This window comes from Canis lupus, chromosome 4, assembly GCF_003254725.2.
Source record: "Canis lupus dingo isolate Sandy chromosome 4, ASM325472v2, whole genome shotgun sequence".
Classification (NCBI taxonomy): Eukaryota; Metazoa; Chordata; class Mammalia; order Carnivora; family Canidae; genus Canis; species Canis lupus.
Genome location: NC_064246.1, coordinates 40360577 through 40385563, shown reverse-complemented (window position 1 = coordinate 40385563; position 24987 = coordinate 40360577). Strand labels below are relative to the sequence as shown.

Below are 24987 nucleotides of genomic sequence, written 5' to 3'. Positions count from 1 at the left end.
CGAGGCGAAGCGGGGATCCGTCCGGGGGCCGAGGCCGGGAGAGCGGCGAGGAGGGAAGAAGGACGGGGAGAAGGGGGAGGAGGCAGGAAAGGAGGGACCAAAGTGGGAAAGGAGAAGTGGGGGCGGTGAAATCGAGTTTCTGGCTCCTCCTCGGGCGTCAGTCCTTTCTCTTTCTAGTGGAAGCGGGTCGGAGGGGGCGCAGAGAAGTAGTAACAGGAGCCTCGCCGACGAGGACGGGGCTGCACCCGAGCTGCGGCCGGGGCGGGCGGGGCGGCCCTGCCTGACGGTTGAGCACCTTTGGGGTTCTAGAATTCGGTGGACTGGAACGCCGAGCCTGCGCTCCCCGTGTTTGCCCCGCTCCCAAGCCACCCCCCCAAATCACTGTGCCCCATTATTAGACGTAGAGGCGGTCATCGTGGTCGCCAGCTGGAGCCGATTACGGAGGCGAGGCACTCCGTGTAGCAGAGATAAGCGCTGACCGTAGTTCCGAGGGCGTGGGTTCATTGCATCTTCGCGAGATTGATTATTCAGACACAACGCTACTTCTCAAGAACCTCCCTCTAGGTATCTTAAACCGCCTTTAGAACAAAATGAAGTATAAGAAAATAAAATACCCTGCTTTTTCTAAACTGGAATTTGGTACATGGACCACGCCCGACATTCTTGGCGGTCGCTATCTTAACCTAAGCCAAATCCTTAATGGTCCCTTCAGAATTGTGTTCTGCTAGGATGCCTTAAAATTTTTATCAGCCTGCTTGGGCCTTTATAAAGCTTATTTCTGCCCAAGCTGTTTTAACTATCCACTCCATTTTTATATCAGACTTTCTTTTTTTAACATCCTGGGTCGGCTTTTGCTTAGCATTAAAAAAAAAAAAATTTTTTTTTTTTAAGTGAGACACCTAAGAAAGAGACTCTCTGCAGCTTGGAATTTGCATTTAAATATATTTTCATACACTGCTGGTGGGAGTGTAAATCGGTTCAGTCTTTTTGCAAAGTAACTTGGAAACAAGGATCAAGAACCTTAAAAATGTTGGTAACCTTTGACTTGGGATTATCCCACACATGGGTATCTAACAGAAATAGTCCAAAATGCAGAGAAAGGTTTCCGTCCTTGTATTTATTTGGTAGTCATATAAAAATGAGGGTTTGACAAACAAAATCCTATACTTCTATAAAAGCACAGAAATGTCTTGTGAGAAATAGAAATCTGCTATATTAAAGTTATACTGACAAATTATTGTTGCCCTGGGTAGTCATGAAAATTCAAAAAAGCTTATGTGTGACCGTGTATTTATGAGTTTTCAGAGGTTGCTCTGACATTCAGGTACTGCGTCACAAAGCCCTCTTCTATTTGATCATTCTCAGCTGAGTATTCACATTGGCAGATAGACATCACTTCATCACTTCCCTGAAGGAGAGAAGCTGCATGTTGAATATCTTCAAAGAGATTGCTTTCTCCCGAAATTTGCTCTAGAAATTACAGAAACCAAGACTTCCACAATGTCTGTTAAAACAGATGATCAGATGACTCTGATGAGCACTGAGGGGTTGCCCTAGGAAGAGAGCCATGTCATTGGGAGATTTTCAGTTATGGGTGTTCTCCACCTTGCCTTTATCTTAGAGTAGAATCACAAGTTCGCAGGAGACAGAATAAAGTGGCAGTTAAGGGCCCCAGCTCCGCTATCAACTTCCTGGGTTGGAATCTGGCTTCCATTCTGTGCTAGCTGTAGAACCTTAAATTTCTATACAGCTCAATTTCCTTAACCTGTAAAACTGGGCCAATAACAGTGCTCTAAACTCTGTGGGGGCTCTTTATTAACTCTCCTCTACTTCATGTCTAGCATCACCTACTTACTGCACGGCTCAATCCACTTAAGACCTTTGTATAGAAACTGTGCCTTCTTTGTGATCCTGTGTATATGGGTGTGTATGTGCTTTATTTTTTAGTAATGTGTTTATTGAGATATAATTCATATACCATATATTTCACCAGTTTAAAGTGTATGATTCAAATTGGTATAGCCACTATGGACAACAGTATGGAGGTTCCTCAAAAGGTTAAAAATAGAGCATTGATCTATTTTTATAGATCTGGGGATTTATATCTGAAGAAAATGAAAACACTAACTCAAAAAGCCATCTGCACCCCCATGTTTATTGCAGCATTATTTACAATAGCCAAGACATGGAAACAAACTTAATTTGTTTGTGCCCATCAATAGATGAATGGCTAAAGAAAATATGAGATACACACACACACACACACACATATCCACACAAAGGAATATTATTTGGCCATGAAAAAGATTGAAATCTTGCCATCTGTGACAACATGGGTGGACTCTGTGGGCGTTATGCTAAGTGAAAGAATTGAAACAGAGAAAGAGAAATACCTTTTGATCTCACTTATATGTGGAATTTAAAACAACAAAAACAAAACCACTCCAAGCTCAAAGATAGAGACAGATTGTTGGTTGCCAGCAGGGGTGGGGGCAGTGACAGAAGAATGAGTGAAAGGGTCAAAATGGATAAACTTTCAGTTATAAAATAAGTAAGTTGGGATGCCTGGGTGGCTCAGTGGTTGAGCATCTGTTTTTGGCTCAGGTTGTGATTCTGGTGTCCTGGGATCAGGTCCTGCTTCAGGCTCCCTGTCTCCCTCTGCCTAGGTCTCTGCTTTTCTCTGTCTCTCATGAATAAATAAAATCTTTAAAAAATAAAGTAAAATAAATAAGTCATGGGAATGTAATATATGTCTATACAAGCATGATGTCTAAAGTAAATACTGTATTGCATATTTGAAAGTTGCTAACAGAGTGAATCTTGAAAGTTCTCATCACAAAAAAAATTTAACATCCATATATGGTGATGGATATTAATTAGACGTAATCACAGTAATGTGATTATTTTGCAATATATACAAATATTGAATCATTATGTTGAAACTAATGTTATATGACAATTATACCTTGATTAAAATAATAAAAAATAAAGTGTACAATTCAATGGTTTTTAGTCTATTTACAATCAATTTTAGAATATTGTCATCACCTCAAAAAGAAACCCCATAGCTATTAGCAGTCACTCCCCATTTGCTCCCAATTCACAGACCCTGCCCAGGCAACACTCATGAATTTTTTTGTCTCTGTGTATTTGTCTATTCTGGACATTTCCTATAAATGGAATCATATTTGGTCTCTTGTGGCTGATTTCTTTCATATAGCATAATGTTTTCAAGGTTCATCCATATTGTATAATGTATCAATACTTCATTCATATTTATAGCTGACTAATTTTCTATTGTGTGGACATAGCACGTTGTGTTTATTCATCAGTTGATGAGCATTCGGGTTGTTTCCATTTTGGGGGTATTATGAATAAAGCTGTTATGCACAAGTTTTTGTGTGGACATATGATTTCAATTGTTCTGGGTATATACTAAGGGTAGAATTGCTTGAGCCTATGGTAACTCTATGCTTAACTTTCCGAGGAACTGGCAAAGTATTTTCCAAAATGTCTGCACCATTTATATTCCCACCAGCAATTTATAAGGAAATGTGAAATAGTACAGCTGTTTTGGATACGTAGGGTATCTCATTGTAGTTTTACTTGCACTTCCCAAATGACTAATGATGTTGAATGTCTTTTTATGTACTTACCATTTGTAGATCAGTTTTTGGAAAAATGTTTACTCAGACACTTTGCACGTTTTGAAATAGTATTATTTGTCTTTTTATATTGGGTTGTAAGGGTTCTTTCTATATTCTGACTACAAATCCCTTAGCAGATACATGATTTGCAAATATTTTCTCTGATAGTTCCATAATTTTCTTGATAGTGTCCTTTGAAGCATGAAAGTTCAATTTTCATAAAGTTAGTTCATTTTTCTGATTTTTTCTCTGGTTACTTATGCTTTAGGACTCATATCTAAGAAAACACTGTCTAAAGTCATGAAGATCTGCACCTATTTTCCTCTAAGAGTTTTATAATTTTAGCTCTAACATTTAGGTCTTTAACCCACTTTGAATTAATATCTTAGTATGGTGTGAGGTAGGGGTCCAACTCCACCCTTTTGCATGTGGATTTCCAGTGTTCCACCATTTGTTGAAAAGACCATTCTTTCCCCCCTTTTAATTGTCTTGACATTCCTATTGAAAATCAATTAACCAAAAAAAAAAAAATCAATTAACCATAAATGTATCAGTTTATTTCTAGACTTAATTCTATTCCATTTAGTCTTTTTTTTTTTAAGTCAGGTTTGTTTGTTTGTTTTTAAGTAAGTGCTATGCCCAATCTGGGGCTTGAACTCACCACCCTAAGATCAAGAGTCATGTGCTCTACTGACTGAGCCAGCCTGGTGCTCCTATTCCATTGGTCTTTATATCTATCCTCAGGCCAGTACCACATAGTCTTGATTATTGTAGCTTCATAGTAAGTACTGAAGTGAGGAAATATAAGTCCCCTGATTTTGTTCTCCCTTTTGTTTTGGCTATTCTGGGTCCCTTATACTTCCATATGAATTTCATCAGTTTGTCCATTTCTGGAAAAAAAAAAAAGGAGCTGGAATTTTGATGGGAAATGTGTTGAATCTATAGATCAATTTGGTCAATCTATCTTTTTTATTTTTATTTTTTAGAGATTTTATTTATTTATTCATGAGAGACACAGAGAAAGAGAGAGAGGCAGAGACACAGACAGATGGAGAAGCAGACTCCCTGTGGGGAGCTTGAGGTGGGACTTGATCCTGGGACTCCAGGATCACAACCTGGGCCGAAGGCAGATGCTAAACCACTGAGCCACCCAGAGATCCCCTCTTTCCACTTATTTATGTCTCAAATTCATTTCAGTGACATTTTGTAGTTTTCAGTGTACAAGACTTGCACTTCTTAAATTTATTCCTAATATTTTATTCTGTTTCATACTATTGTAAATTCTATGATTTGCTATTTACAAATGGATTTATTGTCTTAACTTCCTTTTCAGGTTGTTCATTACAAGTGTATAGAAGTACGATTGATTTTTGTATATTGATCAAAATATTACAACCTTGCTGAGCTCATTTTTTAGTTCTAATAGTTTTCCCTTCATGTATTTTGGGTCTTTGTTGTTTGGTGTTACGTGTTTATAATTATTAGACCTCCAGAGCCTTCTTTACTTAGCTAATTCTTCAAGGGGAATTGGCAAGAGAGAAAGAAAAAGGAGAAGTGTGAAAGAAGGGAAAAGAAAAGGGGGGGAAATGAAGTCCAATAGCTGTCAAACTTTATTTTTATTTTTATTTTTTTTTAATTTTTTATTTATTTATGATAGTCACAGAGAGAGAGAGAGAGAGAGGCAGAGACACAGGCAGAGGGAGAAGCAGGCTCCATGCACCGGGAGCCCGACGTGGGATTCGATCCCGGGTCTCCAGGATCACGCCCTGGGCCAAAGGCAGGCGCCAAACCGCTGCGCCACCCAGGGATCCCTTTTTTTTTTTTTTTTTTTTTTTTTGCTGTCAAACTTTAGTATGGATTTCAGTGACCTCAGGAGATTTTTAAAATCATGATCTCACAGAGATTCTGATTTGGTCTGGGGTGGAGTCCGGCAACCAGCATTTTTAACTCACATATCAGGCATTTTCTGATGCAGTTTAGAACACAGATGGGATTTTAAAGAACACATGGACTTGAAAAACTCAATTCTCCCCACTCAGCCAAACTGTTCTTTAGTCTTTTTCATCCTCCACAAATGGCACCATAATCCATCCAATTGCTCAAGTCCCAGACCCAAGAGTTACTGATGATTCCTTCATCTTCTTTATCTCTCACACCTTATCCATTACCAAGTCCTTTTCATTCTATCCATTAAATATATTCTGAGTCTCTAGGCTCAGTCAGTTACATGTCTGCCTTCTACTCAGTTCATGATGCCATTGTGCTGGGATCAAGCTCCATGTTGGGCTCCCTGCTCAGCAGGGAGTCCGCTTTTCCCTCTCCCTCTGCCCCTCCCCACTGTTCATGCTCTCTCTCAAATAAATAAAATCTTAATAATTATATATATATATATTAATTTTTTTCTGTCTCTATTGCCATCACCAACTCCCACCTTGGCTACTAGTCTTTCTGTGTCCTTTCCTGCCTCATCTTACAATACATTCTCTAGTCAGCATGATTTTTTAAAAATTTAATATACTACACAGCACATATTTAATACATGTACCTTTTCATAAGTTTGACATGTGTATACACCTGTGAAACCATTACCATAATCAATATGTCCATTCCTCCAAAAATTTCCTTAGGCCCTTTGGTAATCCCTCTCTATTGCATCTCCCCAGTCACCTGTCCCCAGGTAACCACTGATCTGCTTTATGTCACTATAGGTTTTTCTGCATTTTCTAAAAATTTCTGTAAATGAATATATACAGTATGTACTCTTTTGGTATGGCTAATTTCTTTTTTTAATTTTTTAGTGTTTTTTTTTTAAAGATTTTATCTATTTATTCATGAGAGACACACAGAGAGAGAGAGGCAGAGACATAGACAGAGGGAGAAGTGGGCTCCAAGCAGGGAGCCTGACATGGGACTCGATCGTGGGTCTCCAGGATCAGGCCCTGGGCTGAAGGCAGCGCTAAACCGCTGAGCTACCTGGGATGCCCTTTAATGTTTTGTTTTGTTTTTTTCTAAGATTTTATTTATTTATTCATGAGAGACAGAGAGAGAGGCAGAGAGACACAGGCAGAGGGAGGAGAAGCAGGCTCCATGCAGGGAGCCCGATGCGGAACTCAATCCTGGGACTCCAGGATCATGTCCTGGGCCAAAGGGAGGTGCTCAACCACTGAGCCACCGAGGCATCCCAATTTTTTTATGTTTCAAAGGTTTTGTTTATTTGAGAGAGAGACAGAGACAGAGAGCAGGAGCAGGGAGGAAGGGGAGAGGGAGAGGAAGAAGCAGACACCCTGCTGAGCAGGGAGCCCAATATGGGACTCAATTCCAAGATCCTAGGATTATGACCTAAGCCAAAGCCAGACACTTGACCAACTGAGCCACCCAGGTGCCCTAGTATGGCTTCTTTCACTCAGCATAATAATTTTGAGATTCATCCATATTGTAAGGTTTATTATTTTCAGTTAATGAATAGTTTTCCATTGTATGGATATACCAGTTTGTCATTTGTGTGGGTATATAATGTTTTCACAATCACAGGTAAAGTTGCGATGAACAGGATACCTGGGTGGCTCAGCGATTGAATGCCTCCCTTTGGCTCAGGGTGTGATCCTGGGGTCCTGGGATTGAGTCCCAAATCGGGCTCCCTGCATGGAGCCTGCTTCTCCTTCTGCCTGTGTCTCTGCCTCTCTCTCTGTGTCTCTCATGAATAAATAAATTCAATCTTTTTTTTTTAAAGTTGCTATGAGCATTCATATACATGTCTATATATGGGCACATATTTTCCTTTCTCCTGGGTAAATGCCTAGTAGAAGAATGGATGGAACATATGGTAGTTTGTTGTAGTCATTTTTTTTTTTTTAAGAAACTGCCAAACCATTTTCCAAGGGTCTTAACATTACATTCCTACCAGTATTACACGAAAACTCTACCTCCTTCACATCCTCGCTAACACTTGTTTTATTTTTTTATTTTTATTTTTTTAAGATTTATTTATTCATTCATGATAGAGAGAGAGAGAGAGAGAGAGAGAGAGACGCAGAGACACAGGCAGAGGGAGAAGCAGGCTCCATGCTGGGAGCCCGATGTGGGACTCGATCCCGGGACTCCAGGATCACGCCCTGGGCCAAAGGCAGGTGCTAAACTGCCAAACCACCCAGGGATCCCCTAACACTTGTTTTAGGTTAGTTTTTAATAGTAACCATTCTGATAGATGTGTAGAGAATATCTCATTGTAATTTTATTTTTATTTATTTTTATTTTTTAAAAAGTCTTTATTTATTTATTCATGAGAGACACACAGAGAAAGAGGCAGAGATATAGGCAGAGGGAGAAGCAGGTTCCATGCAGGAAACCCAATGTAGGACTCGATCCTAGGACCCTGGGATAACGCCCTGAGCCAAAGGCAGAGGCAACCACTGAGCCACCCAGGCATCCCTCTCATTGTAATTTTAATTTCCATTTCCCTAATGATTGATGATTTGGGACATTTTTTTAATTTTTTTAATTTTTATTTATTTATGATAGTCACACAGAGAGAGAGAGGCAGAGACACAGGCAGAGGGAGAAGCAGGCTCCATGCACCGGGAGCCCAACATGGGATTCGATCCCAGGTCTCCAGGATTGCGCCCTGGGCCAAAGGCAGGTGCTAAACCGCTGCGCCACCCAGGGATCCCTGGGACATTTTTTTTTTCATGTGCTTATTTGCCATTTGAATATCTTCTTTGGTAAAATATAAATTCAAATATTTTGCCCATTTGTAAATTGGGTTATTTGTTTTCTTATTATTGGTTCTGATAGTTCTTTATATTTTCTGGATGTAACTCTTTTATCTGATATATGACTTGCAGATACTGACTCCCAGTCATTGTCTTATCTTTTTATTCTCTCAAAAGTGTCTTGTGAAAAAGCAGAATTTTAAATTGTTGATAAAGTCCAATTTGTCAGTGTGTTCTTTTATGTATCCTGTTTTAGCTATCATATAGAAGTAATCTTTGCCTAAACCAAAGTCAGAAAGGCTTCTCCTAGGTTTTCTTCCCGAAGACTTAGGGTTTGGAGGTTTACATTTAGGTCTATTATCCACATTTGGTTAATTTTTGTATATGGTGTGAGGTATGGATCAAAACTTGTTTTTTGTTTTTTAATATAGATTTCCATTAATTCAGCAACATTTGTTTTCATGTGTATCTGAGGTTTTTTGTTTTGTTTTGTTTTTGTTTTTGTTTTAGAGAAAGAGAGTGGGGTGGAGGGGCAGAAGGAGAGAATCTTAAGCAGGCCCCAAGCCCAGCGTGGAGTTTGATGGGGTGGGGGGGCACTCCATCTCACAACCCTGAGATCATGGCCTGCGCTGAAATCAAGAGTCAAAGACTTAACCAACTAAGCCATCTAGGCACCTCTTTTCAGCATTTGTTAAGTGATGCCCTTTCTCCACTCAGCTGCATTTGCATCTTTGTAAAAAAGAGAGTTGTCCATATACACGTGGACATCTATTTCTGAACTTTCTACCCTGCTTCGTTGATCTATTTGTCTCTCTTTTTTTTTTTTAAGATTTATTTATTCATTCATTCAGAGAGAGTGAAGAGAGAGGCAGAGACACAGGCGGAGGGAGAAGCAGGCTCCATGCAGGAAGCCTGATGTGGGACTCGATCCCGGGTCCCCAGGATCACACCCCAGGCTGCAGGTGGCGCTAAACCACTGCGCCACCAGGGCTGCCCTCTATTTGTCTCTCTCTCTTTTTTTTTTTTAACAATTTTTTAAATTTGTTTTTTTTTTTTTATTTTTATTTTATGATAGTCACACACACACACACAGAGAGAGAGAGGCTGAGACACAGGCAGAGGGAGAAGCAGGCTCCATGCACCGGGAGCCCGACGTGGGATTCGATCCCGGGTCTCCAGGATCGCGCCCTGGGCCAAAGGCAGGCGCCAAACCGCTGCACCACCCAGGGATCCCTCTATTTGTCTCTCTTGATGGTAATACCATATTGTCTTGATTACTGTAACTTTATAATAAGTCTTTTTTTTTTTTAAAGATCTTATTTATTTACTCATGATACGAGGGGGGGGGGGGCAGAGACACAGGCAAAGGGAGAAGCAGGCTCCATGCCAGGAGCCTGACGTGGGACTCAATCCTGGGACTCCAGGATCGTGCCCTGGGCCAAAGGCAGGCGCTAAACTGCTGAGCCACACAGTGATCCCCTATAATAAGTCTTGTTATTAGGTTGTATTAATCCTCCAAAGTTGTTCTCTCTTTTCTTTTCTTTCCTTTTTTATTTTTTAAAAGATTTTATTTATTTATTCATGAGAGATACAGAGAGAGAAAGGCAGGGACACAGGCAGAGGGAGAAGCAGGCTCCATGCAGGGAGCCCAATGTGGGACTTTGATCCTGGGTCTCCAGGATCATGCCCTGGGTTGAAGGTGGCACTAAACCACTGAGCCACTGGGGCTGCCCTGTTCTTTCTTTTCAAAGTAATTTTGACTATTTTAGGCTCTTTGCATTTCCATATGAATCTTAGAATTGTCCTTTCAATTTCTACCAAAAAGAAAACCTGTTGGGACTTTGATGGAGATAACAGAATATATAGATAAATATGGGGAGGATTGACATATTAACAATATTGAATCTTCCAACCCATGAACATGGTATATCTCTCTTTATATATATCTTTAATTTCTCTCAGCAATGCTTTATACTTTTGATTGCACAGGTCTGGCATACCTCTTGTCAGATGTATCCCTAAGGAATTCAGTTTTTGATAGTATTGAAAACAGTTATTTTAAAAAGATTTATTTATTTATTTGAGAGAATAGGGAGGGGCAGAGGAAGAGAATCTTCAAGCTGACTCCTTGCTGAGTGTGGAGCCTGATGTAGGGCTTGATCTCACAACCTTTGAGATCATGATCCAAGCTGAAACCAAGAGTCAGATGCTTAACCAACTGAGCCACCCAGACACCCTGAAAATAGTATTGGTTTTATAGTTCCAGTTACTGTTTATTAGTACATAGATATACAATTGATTTTTGTATGTTGATATTATATGCTACAGACTTGCTAAGTTATTTGTCAGTTCTAGTACTTTTGGAAATTCAATTGGATTTTCTAAATAGATTATTATATTGTCTATGAATAAAGATAATTTTGCTTTTTCTTTTCCAATTTTTTTCCTTGCCTAATTTAACTAGTTAGTAGAATTACAATATTCAATGGAAATAGTGAGAGTAAGCATTCTTACTTGCTCTTTATCTTAGGGAAAAAGCATTCATTCTTCATCATTAAGTATGATGCTAGCTATAGGCTTATTTTATTTATTTTTTTTAATTAATTAATTAATTTATTTATGATAGTCACACAGTGAGAGAGAGAGAGAGAGAGGCAGAGACATAGGCAGAGGGAGAAGCAGGCTCCATGCACCGGGAGCCTGACGTGGGATTCAATCCCGGGATCTCCAGGATCGCGCCCTGGGCCAAAGGTAGGCGCTAAACCGCTGCGCCACCCAGGGATCCCTATAGGCTTATTTTAAAATAATGTGGCAACATATATATCACATGAAATTTTGGTATTAGATATTTTAATTTTATGGAAGGAAGAAAGGAACTCTAAAGAACACAGGAATGGCCAACTAAGAAGCAGCCATGTCCCTCCCACCCCAGAGCTGAGATCATGTATAAGGAAGAGGCCCCTCTAAGGTTAAGAGCCAGACTTTCTTAGGGAGCACATGGACCTGGATCTATGAATGGTAGAGAGGTTATTGTTGTGCCATACCAGTGAAGTTGCTGGAAACTACTCTCCAGGAATGGCTCGAAGTTTGTTCTGTAGGGTGCTGGGAACTGTTCATAGGATGTATCTCACTATAGCCATGAAACTACCTGACAGTCTGTGCCTGTGGAGGCTGCTACTTGCTAGGTATTGTTAGCTCCTGTATACAATGGGAGCAAGGGGGCTTAGGGAAACTGCTGTAGTTTCAGGGGCATGGCATTGGGGCAGCTGTGTATCCTGAAGTGCATTAGAGAAGCTCTTTTTACTGCAGGATCTAGATAAGGGACAGGTTTACATTCCTCAGAGGCCTGGCTCTGGAGAAGCCACCCCATGCTGAGCTTACTGAGTAAGTGAATAATTCTTCCTGCAACGTCTCTCCAGTGCCCTCTACTGTCAAAGCTTAAACATGTGCCAAATGACAAAGGCACAATGTTTAAAGGGCCCATATCCATTTTCACAGAGCAGGCAATGAAGAGTGAATTTGGATCTGAGAAACAATAATTTGATAACTGGCATAATTTCCTACCTGAAAACTTAAAACTTTTATACTTAACAATGATTAGGTATAAGGGAATTACTGAAGTTACAGAATTGCTGCATATCAGAATCTATGGGGCAGCCCAGGTTGCTAAGTGGTTTAGTGCCGACTTTGGCCCAGGGCGTGATCCTGGAGACCCGGGATTGAGTCCTGCATCGGGCTCCCTGCATGGCACCTGCTTCTCCCTCTGCCTGTGTCTCTGCCCCTCTCTCTCTCTCTCTCTCTGTGTGTGTCTCTCATGAATAAATAAATAAAATCTTAAAAAAAAAAAAAGAATCTATGAGATATATGTAAAACATATATCCCAAGGAAAAATTCAAGAAAAATTCATATCCCTAAAGCCTGTATTGATGAAATTAAACAATAAATTTAATTAAATTAAAATTCACTAAATTTCCAATTTAAGTTAGAGAAAGAACAAAAGAAACCACAAGGAAGGGGCATCTACATAGCGCAATCAGTTGAATATCTGACTCTTGGTTTTGTTTGTTTTCTTTTTTGTTTTTTTGTTTTTGTTTTTGTTTTTGTTTTTTGACTCTTGGTTTTGGCTCAGGTCATGGTCTCACAGTTGTGAGATCAAGCCCTGAGTCAGGCTCCACACTCAGCACAGAACATGCTTGAGTTTTTTTCTCCCTCACCTTGTGCCCACCCTCCTCCAAAATAAATAAATAGGGATACCTGGGTGGCTCAGCCAGTTAAGTTCATGATTTTGGAGTCCTGGGATTGAGGCCTGAGTCAGGCTCCCTGCTCAGTAGGGAGTCTGCTTCTCCCTCTGCCTCTGCCTCTACCCCCTTTGTGTTGTCTCTCTCTGTCTCTGTCTCTCTCAAATAAATAAATAAAATCTTTAAAAAAATACATCTTTAGAAAAATGTAAGAAACCACAAGAAAGAACATAATAGATAAAAAAAAAGCAGGAATAAAGAACTAGAAAACAGTAGATCAAAATAAATAAAAATTCTGGTTCTTTGAATAAAGTCATAAAATAGATAAACCACTAGCTAATTTTACTTAGAAGTGTATGCAGAGGATAAAGCAGAAATGTGCAGAATAAGAAATGACAAGAGGAAAGTAATTATTAATACAGAGGAAGCCAGAAAGTCATAAAGTGTCCTTTATACAGATAGCCCTATACAAAAAAAATTTTAAAGCTAATGAATGGTAATACCTTAGGAAAATATAGTTGACCAAAATTGACCTTCCCAAGATGAAAAGTTAAATCAATCTCAAAGAAGAAATATAGAATTTTTTTTTGAAATATAGAATGTTATCAAAGAACTATCCCACATCAAAATACAAGCTCAGATAGTTTCACAAAAGAATTCTATGAAATCTTAGAAAATAGTCCTGTTACTACATAAATTGTTCAGAGAGAAAAAAATGGTAAACTTCTAAATTCTTTATATGAAGTAGTTTAGCATTGATGTTTCAAGCTAATAAAGATACCCTACACATGATAAAATTATAGACCAATATCATTTACAAATATTCTTTTTAAAAATCTGAAATAGGGCAGCCTGGGTGGCTCAGCGGTTTAGCGCCAGCTTCAGCCCAGGGCCTGATCCTGGGGAACTGGGATTGAGTTTCACGTTAGGCTCCCCGCATGGAGCCTGCTTCTCCCTCTGCCTGTGTCTCTGCCTCTCTCTCTGTCTTTCTCTCTCTCTCTCTGTATCGCTCATGAATGAATAAATAAAATCTTTTTTTAAAATAAAATCTTTAAAAGATAAATAAAAATATTTATTTTTATAAATAAAAAATTAAAAATTAAAAAATATTTATATATTATAAAATAAAAATATTTATATATTATAAAATAAAAAATAGGGATCCCTGGGTGGCGCAGCGGTTTGGCGCCTGCCTTTGGCCCAGGGCGTGATCCTGGAGACCCGGGATCGAATCCCACATCAGGCTCCTGGTGCATGGAGCCTGCTTCTCCCTCTGCCTATGTCTCTGTCTCTCTCTCTCTCTCTCTCTCTCTGTGACTATCATAAATAAAAAATTTTAAAAAATTAAAATAAAATGAAAAAAATAAAAAAATAAAAAATAAAAAATATTTATACTGCCAAACTCAAACACCACATTAATAAAATAATAAATCATGACTAAATGGGGCTTATAACAGAAATGCAAGGATGGTTCAATATTAGGATATCCATTAATATAATTCAACAAATTTATAGATCCAAGAAGATAAATTATGTGATTATTCTCATATGTGCTTTAAAAACATTGACAAAATTCAACAACCATTCCAAAAAATGAACAAATAAAAACTAACTGAAAACAAAAACTCTTGTGGAAACAGGAATGGATGAATACTTCCTTAACATGATGAAATATATTACCTTAGTCCTAAAGACAGTATCTTATTTGAGGGGAAAATACTAAAGATCAGGAATAAGGCAAGAATAACAACTAACCCTACTATTGTTTAAGATTGTACTAGGAGTGTAAGCCAATGCAATTAGACAAGGGAAGTAAAGATAGGCAACATAACTGGAAAAAAATATATAACTTTCTCTTTCCCAAAGACATGATAGAATACCCAATAAACCTAGAGAATCAATGATAATACTATCTCAAACGATATGAGAATTCTGTAAGGTATAATATATAAAATTAACACAAAAAATTAATAGTTTTCTTTTTTTTAATATTTTACTTATGGTTTATTTACTTATTTTAGAGAGAGAAGGAGAGAGCATGAGCATGACTGGAGCAGAGGGAAATGGAAAGAGAATCTCAGGCAGACTCCAAGCTGAGCAGGAGCCCTGATGTGGGGTCCATCTCATGACCCTGAGATCATGACCTGAGCTATAACCAAGAGTTGGACACTTAACCAACTGAGCCACTTAGGTGCCCTTTAATAGCTATACTATACACAATAATCAATTAGAGGATAATATTGTAGTAAAAAGAACCATTACATTACAATAGCAAAGAAGATAAAACATTTATGAATAGTGCAAAATCCGTATGAGGAAAACTGAAACACTCTTGAAGAATACAAAAGTAGACTTGAGCAAATGCAAAAAACATCCCTTATTCTTTATTAGAGCGATTCAACTTTCTCTCTAAATTAATTTATAACTTTAACCTAGTCCCCTGTAAAAACACCAACAAATACCAACAAACTTTTTTTGTAATGAGCTGGACAAATTGACATTATACTTCATATGGAAAAGATGGAATTTTTCTTAAGTAGGTGCTACAACCTGTGTGGAGCTCAACATGAGGCTTGAACTCATGACCCTGGGATCAAGACCTGAGCTGAGGGAATCCCTGGGCAGCTCAGTGGTTAAGCACCTGCCTTCGGTCCAGGGTGTGATCCTGGAGTCCCAGGATCGAGTCCCACATCAGGCCCCTTCATGGAGCCTGCTTCTCTCTCTGCCTGTGTTTCTGCCTCTCTCTCCCTGTGTGTCTCTCATGAATAAATAAATAAAATCTTTTTTTTTTTAATATTTTATTTATTTATTGTCAGAGACACACAGAGAGAGAGAGAGAGAGAGAGAGAGGCAGAGACACAGGCAGAGGGAGAAGCAGGCTCCATGCAAGGAGCCTGATATGGGACTCGATCCCCGGTCTCCCGGATCACACCCCGGGCTGCAGGCAGCACTAAACCGCTGCGCCACCGGGGCTGCCCAATAAATAAAATCTTAAAGAAAAAAAAAAGACCTGAGCTGAGATTAAGAGTTGGATGCTTAACCTACTCAAGCATCCAGGTGCCCTTGCCCTGAAAAGATGGCATTTTAAATAAGTAGTGTTGGGCTAAGCAGAAAACTGTTGGGAAAAAGTGATAAAATGAAATTTCTTTTCCTTTCTTCTTTCTTTCTTTCTTTCTTTCTTTCTTTCTTTCTTTCTTTCTTTCTTTCTTTCTTTCTTGGAGTGGGGTAGGGGAGAAGAGGGAAAGGGAGAAAGAGAGAGAAATCTTTTTTTTTTTTTTAAAGATTTTTATTTATTTATTCATAGACACACAGAGAGAGAGAGGCAGAGACACAGGCAGAGGGAGAAGCAGGCTCCATGCAGGGAGCCCGTTGTGGGACTAGATCCCGGGTCCCCAGGATCACACCCCAGGCTGCAGGCGGTGCCAAACCGCTGCACCACCAGGGCTGCCCGGAGAGAGAAAATCTTAAGCAGGTTCCACACCCAGCATGGAGCCCCAAGTGGAGCTTGATCTCATGACCCCAAGATCATGACCTGAGTCAAAATCAAGAGTCAGACACTCAGGGGCAGCCCAGGTGGCTCAGCGGTTTAGCGCCACCTTTGGTCCAGGGCCTGATCCTGGAGACCCAGGATAGAGTCCCTACGTCGGGCTCCCTGCAAGGAGCCTGCTTCTCCCTCTGCCTATGTCTCTGCCTCTCTCTCTCTCTGTGTCTCTCATGAATAAATAAATAAAATCTTTTTTAAAAAAAGTCAGACACTCTACTGACTGAGCCACCTAAAGTGCCCCTAAATTAGATTCATACTTAAATCCCACTGATTAGATGAAATTCCAAATGGATCCGAGTTCTATACATAAAAGATGAAACCAGATGACCAGATAAGGATTAGAGGAAAACATGGGTGAATTTCTCCATAGTCTGGATATAGGGAAAGCTTTAAAACTGTGTCTTAAAATCAAGATCCAATATTTAAAAACTCATTCATTTAGTCTGACTACATAAAAATAAAAACCTTTACTTTTTTCTTAAATTTTTATTTATTTATGATAGTCACAGAGAGAGAGAGAGAGAGAGTCAGAGACACAGGCAGAGGGAGAAGCAGGCTCCATGCACCGGGAGCCTGATGTGGGATTCGATCCCGGGTCTCCAGGATCACGCCCCGGGCCAAAGGCAGGCGCTAAACCGCTGTGCCACCCAGGGATCCCTAAAAACCTTTACTTGACCAAAAACACCATAAGCAAAGTTAAAAGACAAATGACCAACAGGGAAAAAATATTGTAATTTATATCACAGATAAAGGATGAATATCTCTAATACACAAAAAACTTCTAAAAATCTGAAGAAAAAAGACAAAAAGATACCCTATAGAAAATTTGGCAAAAGACAGGACTATACAACTCACACACAAGATATCAAAATGGTCATTAAACATGTGAAAATATGTTTAGCAACTCATAGTAAAAAAAAATAAAATGATCTTAAGAATTCTGTGTTAAGAAATAAACCATTTTAGGGCGGCCCCGGTGGCACAGCGGCTTAGCACTGCCTGCAGCCTGAGGTGTGATCCTGGAAACCTGGGATCAAGTCCCACGTCGAGCTCCCTGCATGGAGCCTGCTTCTCCCTCTGCCTGTGTCTCTGCCTCTCTTTCTCTCTGAGTCTCTCATGAATAAATAAATAAAATCTTAAAAAAAAAAAAAGAAATAAACCATTTTATTTATGGTCAATTGATTTTCCACAAAGGTGTCAAAATAATTTAATGGGGAAAGAACAGTCTTTTCAATGAGTGGTTCTAGGACAAATGAATATCCACATGCAAAAGAATGAAGTCAGACTCTTGCCTCACAATATATATAAAAATTAACTCATAATGAATCAGACCTAAATGTAAGAGCTAAAACCACAAAATTCTTAGAAGAGGGATGCCTGTGTGGCTCAGGGGTTGAGTATCTGTCTTCGGCTCAGGGCATGATCCTGGGGTCCTGGGATCGAGTCCCGAATTGGGTTCTCTGAGGGGAATCTGTTTCTCCCTCTGCCTATGTCTCTGCCTCTCTCTCTGTGTCTCTCATGATTAAATAAATAAAATCTCTAAAACAACAACAACAACAAAAACTCTTAGAAGAAAATATAGCGGTAAATCTTTATGATCCAGGGTTAGACAGTGATTTCTAAAGTATAATGGCAAAAGCACAAACAATAAAAGAAAAAAATAGATACATTGGATTTCATCAAAATTTTAAACCTTTGTGTTGAAAACAACACTCAAGAAAGTGAAAGGACAACACACAGATGGGAGAAAATATTTGCAAATATATATGTGATAAGGTTTAATATCAATAATACATAAATCCTATAACTCAATAACAAAAGGACAACACAATTAAAATGTCAAAGGATTTGAATAGAAATTTCTCCAAAGAAGACATATGGGTAAACAATAGCACAGGCAAAATGACTCAGTATCATTAGTTATTAGAGAAATACAAATCAAAACCACAATGAGACACCATTTCACATCTACTAGACTGGCTAAAATGAAATAGACAATGAACAAGTGTAAGAATCTGGAGAATTTGGAACCCTCATACATTGTTGTGGCAATGCAAAATGGTACATGTCTTTGGAAAATTCTGGTAGTTCCTCAAAAAGTTGAATATATACCTATCATATGACCCAGCAATTCATCTCCTAGGTATATATCCAAGACAACTGAGAACATGAATCTACATGAAAACTTGTACATGAATGTTCATAGCAGCCTTATTCATAATAACCTAAAGTTGAAAGAATCTAAATGCCCATCAATTGATGAAAGGATAAATAAAATATGATATATCCATATATCAATAGAACAATACTCAGCAATAAAAAGAAATACATGCTATATGCTACAACATGAATGAACCTTTAAGATATCCTATGTGAAAGAAGTCAGTCAAAAAGACCACCCATTGCATGATTCCATTATTTGAAATGTATGGAATAGGCAAATCTCTAGAGAAAGATAGTGGATTAGCGGTTGCCTGGGGCTTGGGGGAAGGGAGATTTGACTTCTAATGGACATGAGTTTTCTTTTTGGGGGGTGATGAAAACATTCTAAAGTCAGATTATAATGATGATTATACAACTCTGTAAAGCTACTATTAAACATTGAATTCTATACTTTACATGAGGGAATATTATGATATACAGTTGATCCTTGAACAACATGGGGGTTAAAGGTACTGATCCCTGTGTGGTGAAAAATTCACTTACAACTCTTGACTCTCCAAAACCTTAACTACTAATAGCCTACTATTGACAAGCTTTACTGATAACATAAGCAGTCTATTAACACATTTTTTATGTTATATGTATAACACACTGTATTCATACAATAAAATTAGGAAGAGAAAAGAAAATGTTACTAAGAAAATCATAAGAAGGGGCACCTGGCTGGTTCAGTCAGTAGAATATGTGACTCTTAATCTCAGGATTGTAGGTTTGAGCTCCACATTGGGTATAGAAATTACTTTAAAAAGAAAATTATAAGGAAGAGAAAACATTTATGGTACATTGCTGTAAAAAATTTGCATGTAGGGGCACCTGGATGGCTCAGTGGTTGAGTGTCTGCCTTTGGCTCAGGTTGTGATCCTGGGGTCCTGGGCTCGAGTCCTGCATCAGGCTCCCTGCAGGGAGTCTACTTCTCTCTCTTTTTTTCCTTTAAGATTTATTTATTTGTTTATTCATGAGAGACAAAGAGAGAGAGGCAGAGACACAAGCAGAGGGAGAAGCAGGCTCCCTGCAGGGAGCCCGGTGTGGTGTGGGACTCGATCCTGGGACTCAGGATCACGCCCTGGGCTGAAGGCAGAGGCTAAACCGCTGAGTCACCCAGGTGTCCTGGGAGTCGGCTTCTCCTTCTGCCTATTTCTCTCCCTCTGTGTGTGTGTCTCTCATGAATAAATCTTTAAAAAATTAAAATTAAAAATTTGCATGTAAATGGACCCATGCAAATCAAACCCATGTTGTTCAAGGGTCAGCTGTATAAATTATATCTCAATAAAACTGTTTTTTTTTTAAAATATTTTATTTATTTGAAAGAGAGAGAGAGCAGGGGAAGAACAGAGGGTAGGGAGAAGGAGATAATCTCCAGCAAATTCCTTGCTGAGCACAGAGCCCAACATGGGGCTTGATCCCAGGACCCTGATATCATGACCCCAGCCCAAACCAACAGCTGGACACTCAACCATCTGAGCCACCCAGGCACCCTCAATAAAACTGTGTTTAAAAAACCACAGTGAGGGCAGCCCCAGTGGCTCAGCGGTTTAGCACCGCCTGCGGCCAGGGGTGTGATCCTGGAGACCCGGGATCCAATCCCACGTCAGGCTCCCTGCATGGAGCCTGCTTCTCCTTCTGCCTGTGTCTCTGCCTCTTTCTCTCTCTCTCTCTCTCTCTCTCTCTCTCCCTCTCTTTCTCTGTCTCTATGAATAAATAAAGTAAAAAATCTTAAAAAAAAGGTCTACTTTCTTAAAAAAATAAAATAAAAAATAAAAAAAACATTGAGATACCATTTCTCTACCAAAATTTAAAATATTGATAATTCACTCTGTTGGTGAGGCCTCATAGAAGCAGGCGCTCTCATACATTGTTGGCGGGAATGCAAAACAGTTCAACCACTGTAGAAGAGAATATGGCAATGTCTAACAAGATCATGTATGCCCTTCCTCTATACCCAACACTCTCACTCACAGTGGTCTTCCCTGAAGATATACCTCCAGGAGTAGTTAAATACATACACATACACAGAAAGTTTTTCATTGCCACATGATTTGTAACTGCAAAATACTTAAAATGACCTAAATGTCTACACATAGGAGATAGGTAGAAAAAAACTGTGAAACATACAGTGGGTTCTCTGCAGCTGCAAAAAAGAATGAGAACAATCTTATGAATTGACACAGAGTGCTTTCTGACATACATTATTAAGTATGAAAAGCAAAATGAATATATAGAAAGAGGATACATAAGAGGACAGGCATCTGCTTATCTTAAGTAAAATAAACAGTATATCTGATATCTGATTATCTGTCTATATCTGTATCTATATATAATTATTTTGAAGAATTGGCTCATGTGATTATGGAGGCTGAGAAGTCCCATGATCAACTGTCTGCAAGATGGGGACTCAGGAAAGCTGGTGGTATAATTCAGTTGAAGTCCAAAGACTTGGGACATAGGGGTGCTAATGGTATAAATCCTTGTCTGTAGGTCAGAGAAGATGAGATGAGATGTCCCAGTGAGGCAAAGGGGGCAAATTCCTCCTTCTTCTCCCTTTTGCGTTATTGAGGCCTTCAGTATATTTTTGTGATGTCCACCCATGTTGGAGAGGGTCATCTACATTACAGAGTCCACTGATTCAAATGCTAGTCTCATCCAGAAACCCCTCACTGATATCCCCAGAAATAATGTTTAATCAGTCAAATTGACACATAAAATTAACCGTCACATATGTTTATATATATGTATTTATATATGTATACATATAAGTAAATTTTATATGTGTGCACATGATTATGTATGCATGTGTAGCTAGAAGCAAAATAGTTATTAGCATGTTTCTTACCCAGATCTTGGGCTTTAATACCATTCCACACTACCTGGAAGCAGGACTACTTGTAGAAATGGTATATTTCACGACAGAAGAAAGTACAAAATGAGCTCAAAACATCTTATTATGCCATAAAATTAAAAGTGCCAAAAAAGAATAATGGAGATGTGTCACAAGGACACCAGAGCCAGTTTGAAGGGGCTGTCATTGGCCAAATCTAGGACAATTTGAGCACCAAAATAATTAAGGACAGTAATGAGTTATAAATCATTGAAGATAATAGAAATCCACTAATATATATACACATATATGTGTATATATACACATAACAATTAGATAAATAGGTGAGACACAGAGAAGGCTCTTGCATATAGTAGAATGTGGAGTGCTGACTGGTGAATATGAAGGAAATGCTGGAGCTGGAAAGTCATCATTTTTCAAGTGTAATAGTTGCAGTGGACTGAATGTATGTGTCCCTCCCCCCAAATTCATGTCAGAGCTCTAATGTGATGGTCTTTGGAAGTAGGACTGTAGGGAGGTAATTAGGTCATGAGAGTGGAGTCCCTATGATGGTGTTGGTGCCCTTATCAGAGAGGAAGAGAGGTAGCCCTTTCTCGTTTCTGACATCTGAGGATACAAAGAAAAGATGGCAAACAAGGAAGCAGGCCTTCACTGGAACCCGACCATGCTAGAACCTGATCTCAGACTTCCAGCCTCCAGAACTACGAGAAAGAAATGTTTCTGGTATTCTGTTATAGCAGCCTGAGCTAAGACGACAGCAAAGATTGGTTCAGGCAAAAGCCATCAATGGATGCTAACTCTCTGAAGAAAATTTTGATAAAGAGCTGGATATTTGCATTGTCTTAAAATATCTCCCCACAGATTGCTTATTCATTCCGGGTGGAAAAACAGTAATGATACAGAAGTTAAAAAGTACACAATACCTTGACCAAATGATTAAATGGACATCATGTGCCTCCAAATGGGATTCTCTGAGGATTACAATGTCACTTCTGTGGTATTCTAACTAGAGATGTGTAGCCTGAAAGGAATTAGGAGAAAGTACTAGTTAAACACAAAAGGAAGACATTCTATAAAAAAATGAAGGGAGAGGTTGTATTTTTTAAAATGTCAATGTTATTAAACTTCAAGAACAGCGAAGAAACTGTTCCAGATTACAGAAGACTAAGGAGACATGATTCCATAGAGAACATTATTGGTTCAATTGATAACATTGAATGAAGGCCAGCCTCAGGCATCTCTCATTGCCCTTGGGGCAATATGTTAGACACAGTATGTTCTTCTCATGGCTAAGGCAGCTGTACAAGAAGACACAGTCAACTGCACAAATATAGGTTGAGATCTCTACTGTGGTGCATCTGCCAACATCCCCCTGGCCAAGGCAAGTGACATGGCCAACCCCAAAGTCAAGGGGTGAAGTCCATTCTGTCCCTAGTGAGAGAAAATGAAAAATCCCAGGCAAAAGGAGGATACAGGGATGGGCGAAAAATTGGAGGCAAAAATAATTTAACCTTTCACAGGCAGCCAACATGAATATGTGGTAACTATTTAGAAAAATACTTGTTAGGGCAGCCCGGGTGGCTCAGCGGTTTGGCACCTGCCTTCATCCCGGGACATGATCCTGGAGTTCTGGGATGGAGTCCCACGTCAGGCTCCATGCATGGAGCCTGCTTCTCCCTCTGCCTGTGTCTCTGCCTCTCTCTCTCTCTGTGTGTGTGTGTGTCTTGAATGAATGAATGAGTAAAATCTTAAAAAAAAAAAAAACCTTGTTAAATTAGAGCAAGTCAGGATGCTAATTGGTAGGGATGAAAATATTGCTTTTTTTCTATAATTTTGCCTTTGAAAAGGGCAATGAGGCAGCTAACATGTAGCAAAGAGAGAGGCTGATTGCCTCAGCCTGCATTACTGACACATCATCTCCACTTGTGGAGCCTTCCCTAGAAGTATCCGATTTTTATCTTTTCATCAAGGGAGAAAGTACAGGGAAATGACAAGGAATAGATGCATACAGTGGAATGACACACTATTCATCTATGTCTGGAAAGACAACTATTGGTTATTTGTGCCAGTCTCTCTCCTAGTATGGCAGTGGGAACTTTCAAGAGATCAAGTTAAGAAAGTTGCTTGTTAAGCAAATAATTTGAGCAGATGGAGTTGGAGCTTACTTAGAAATGCTTGTTACCTTATGCCTTTTCTTTCTCTAGTCTGCAGATAAGCAGATGTTCTTTTCTCTAGATAGCTGCACTAATCCTGAAAATCAGAGTATTCTCTCCGTGTTGAAGAAAGTCTTTGCCCACAAAGTCTTGCCCTTCAACAATTTTCTGGACCCCATACAGAGCACTGTATTATGACTAGACGATGGACTTATTGAAGCAGCTGAGTGAAGGGTCGATTTTAGTTTGTGTAGTTTGTGTTTGCCTGGTATTCATTCATCCTTCCTCGGGTAATAGTGCTCTGAATTCCCTTTGAAGACCCAATTTCTCCCACTCATGACTCAATGCATATGGTTCTCATGGAGCCCATTCCATCCCCTACTCCAGGTGGTCCTGACACCCAAACTTGAGCCAATCCGTGTATTGCAAACCCATGATTGGTTTAGGAGGGATTCACTTTGGGAGACAGTAAGAATCAGATCCAGGACCTTTTTTTTTTTTTCCAGCAACTGTTTAGAAGAAAGAAGCTCCTTTTTCCTGAACGCTAATTTGGGATGAAGTAAACTTAGAGCTGCTTGGATTCCCCATTCAGGGGAAAATTGAGACCACTTTCCAATGCGGGAGAGCCTACCCAAGAGGGAAGCCAACATAGAGGGAAACACAGCTGAGAAGAGAAGAAAACACCAAATCCTGAAAATCGTCTGAGCTGGATCCAGTGATGCCTAAATTTACTTTCAGTTCCATAAGTCAATACAGCTTAATTTTATTCCCCTGCACATTTTATTCCCTGTAAATCTGTTTCAGTGGGGTTTCTCTTGCTTGAGAGGAGGAGCAGGTTTTATTTATCTTTGTCTCCCAAGAACCTCGAACAATCCCTGTCACACTTGTGGAGAACCTTCCTTGTATGCCAATTTAAAGGGTTTAAACTATTGTGGGCAGGTGCGAAGTAACAGAAGGGCTCTAAGGAGCAAAGATATGAGGCCTTTTACGTATCAGAGCTTTAGGTGGGTAGAGCTTCGTGTCTTTGCTACATTCAAAAGTAAGCAATGGGGGACACAATACTATTACCTCATTGCCCCCTAGCTAAATCACATACCCTCTGACCACAAGAGAACAGAGCCCTGAGTTATGCTCCCTCCATAGGTATGTGAGAGTTCGGGTTTCTGTTTGGTAGTTCCTCACCAAACGCCTCCCCCTCACCTTACCTGGACTGCTCTCATATGGAGACTTCTAGGTAGGACGAGGCAGGTGGGCACACATTTAGGGCGGGCATAAAGCACACTTCATTCCGCATGGTAATAGCAGGCACTCGTTAAAGGCATACACTAGCTGTGGGTGATTAAAATCTAATTGAAATAGGCATCCTGTGAATGGCTTCCAGTACCCAGGCAAGAGAACACTCTTAAATGCCTGCAAATTGTTTTATGGTAAAGCGCCCATCATCCCTTCTCTTCTAGAAGGTCCTATGGCAGAACTGGTCTTCCTCTATCTCCTGCTCTATGACACATGTAGCCTCTCAATTACAACATGTATTATGGTATGACTGTGGAGTTTGCATTCCCTTCTAGATGTGGACCTTGAGAGCAGGGACAATCTTATTAATCTTTATGTTCCCTGCTCTCCCACACACCTCACAG

At 39.5% G+C, this 24987-nt stretch overlaps 1 long non-coding RNA gene across 1 annotated transcript; it reads left to right on the top strand.

Moving 5' to 3' along the window:
- Window positions 1-60: 60 nt before the first annotated feature.
- LOC125754967 (uncharacterized) lies at window positions 61-24890 on the top strand. The gene is made up of 2 exons (XR_007410228.1): window positions 61-564; window positions 23857-24890. It is a non-coding gene; the product is annotated as an uncharacterized LOC125754967 (long non-coding RNA).
- The last annotated feature ends 97 nt before the right edge of the window (window positions 24891-24987 follow it).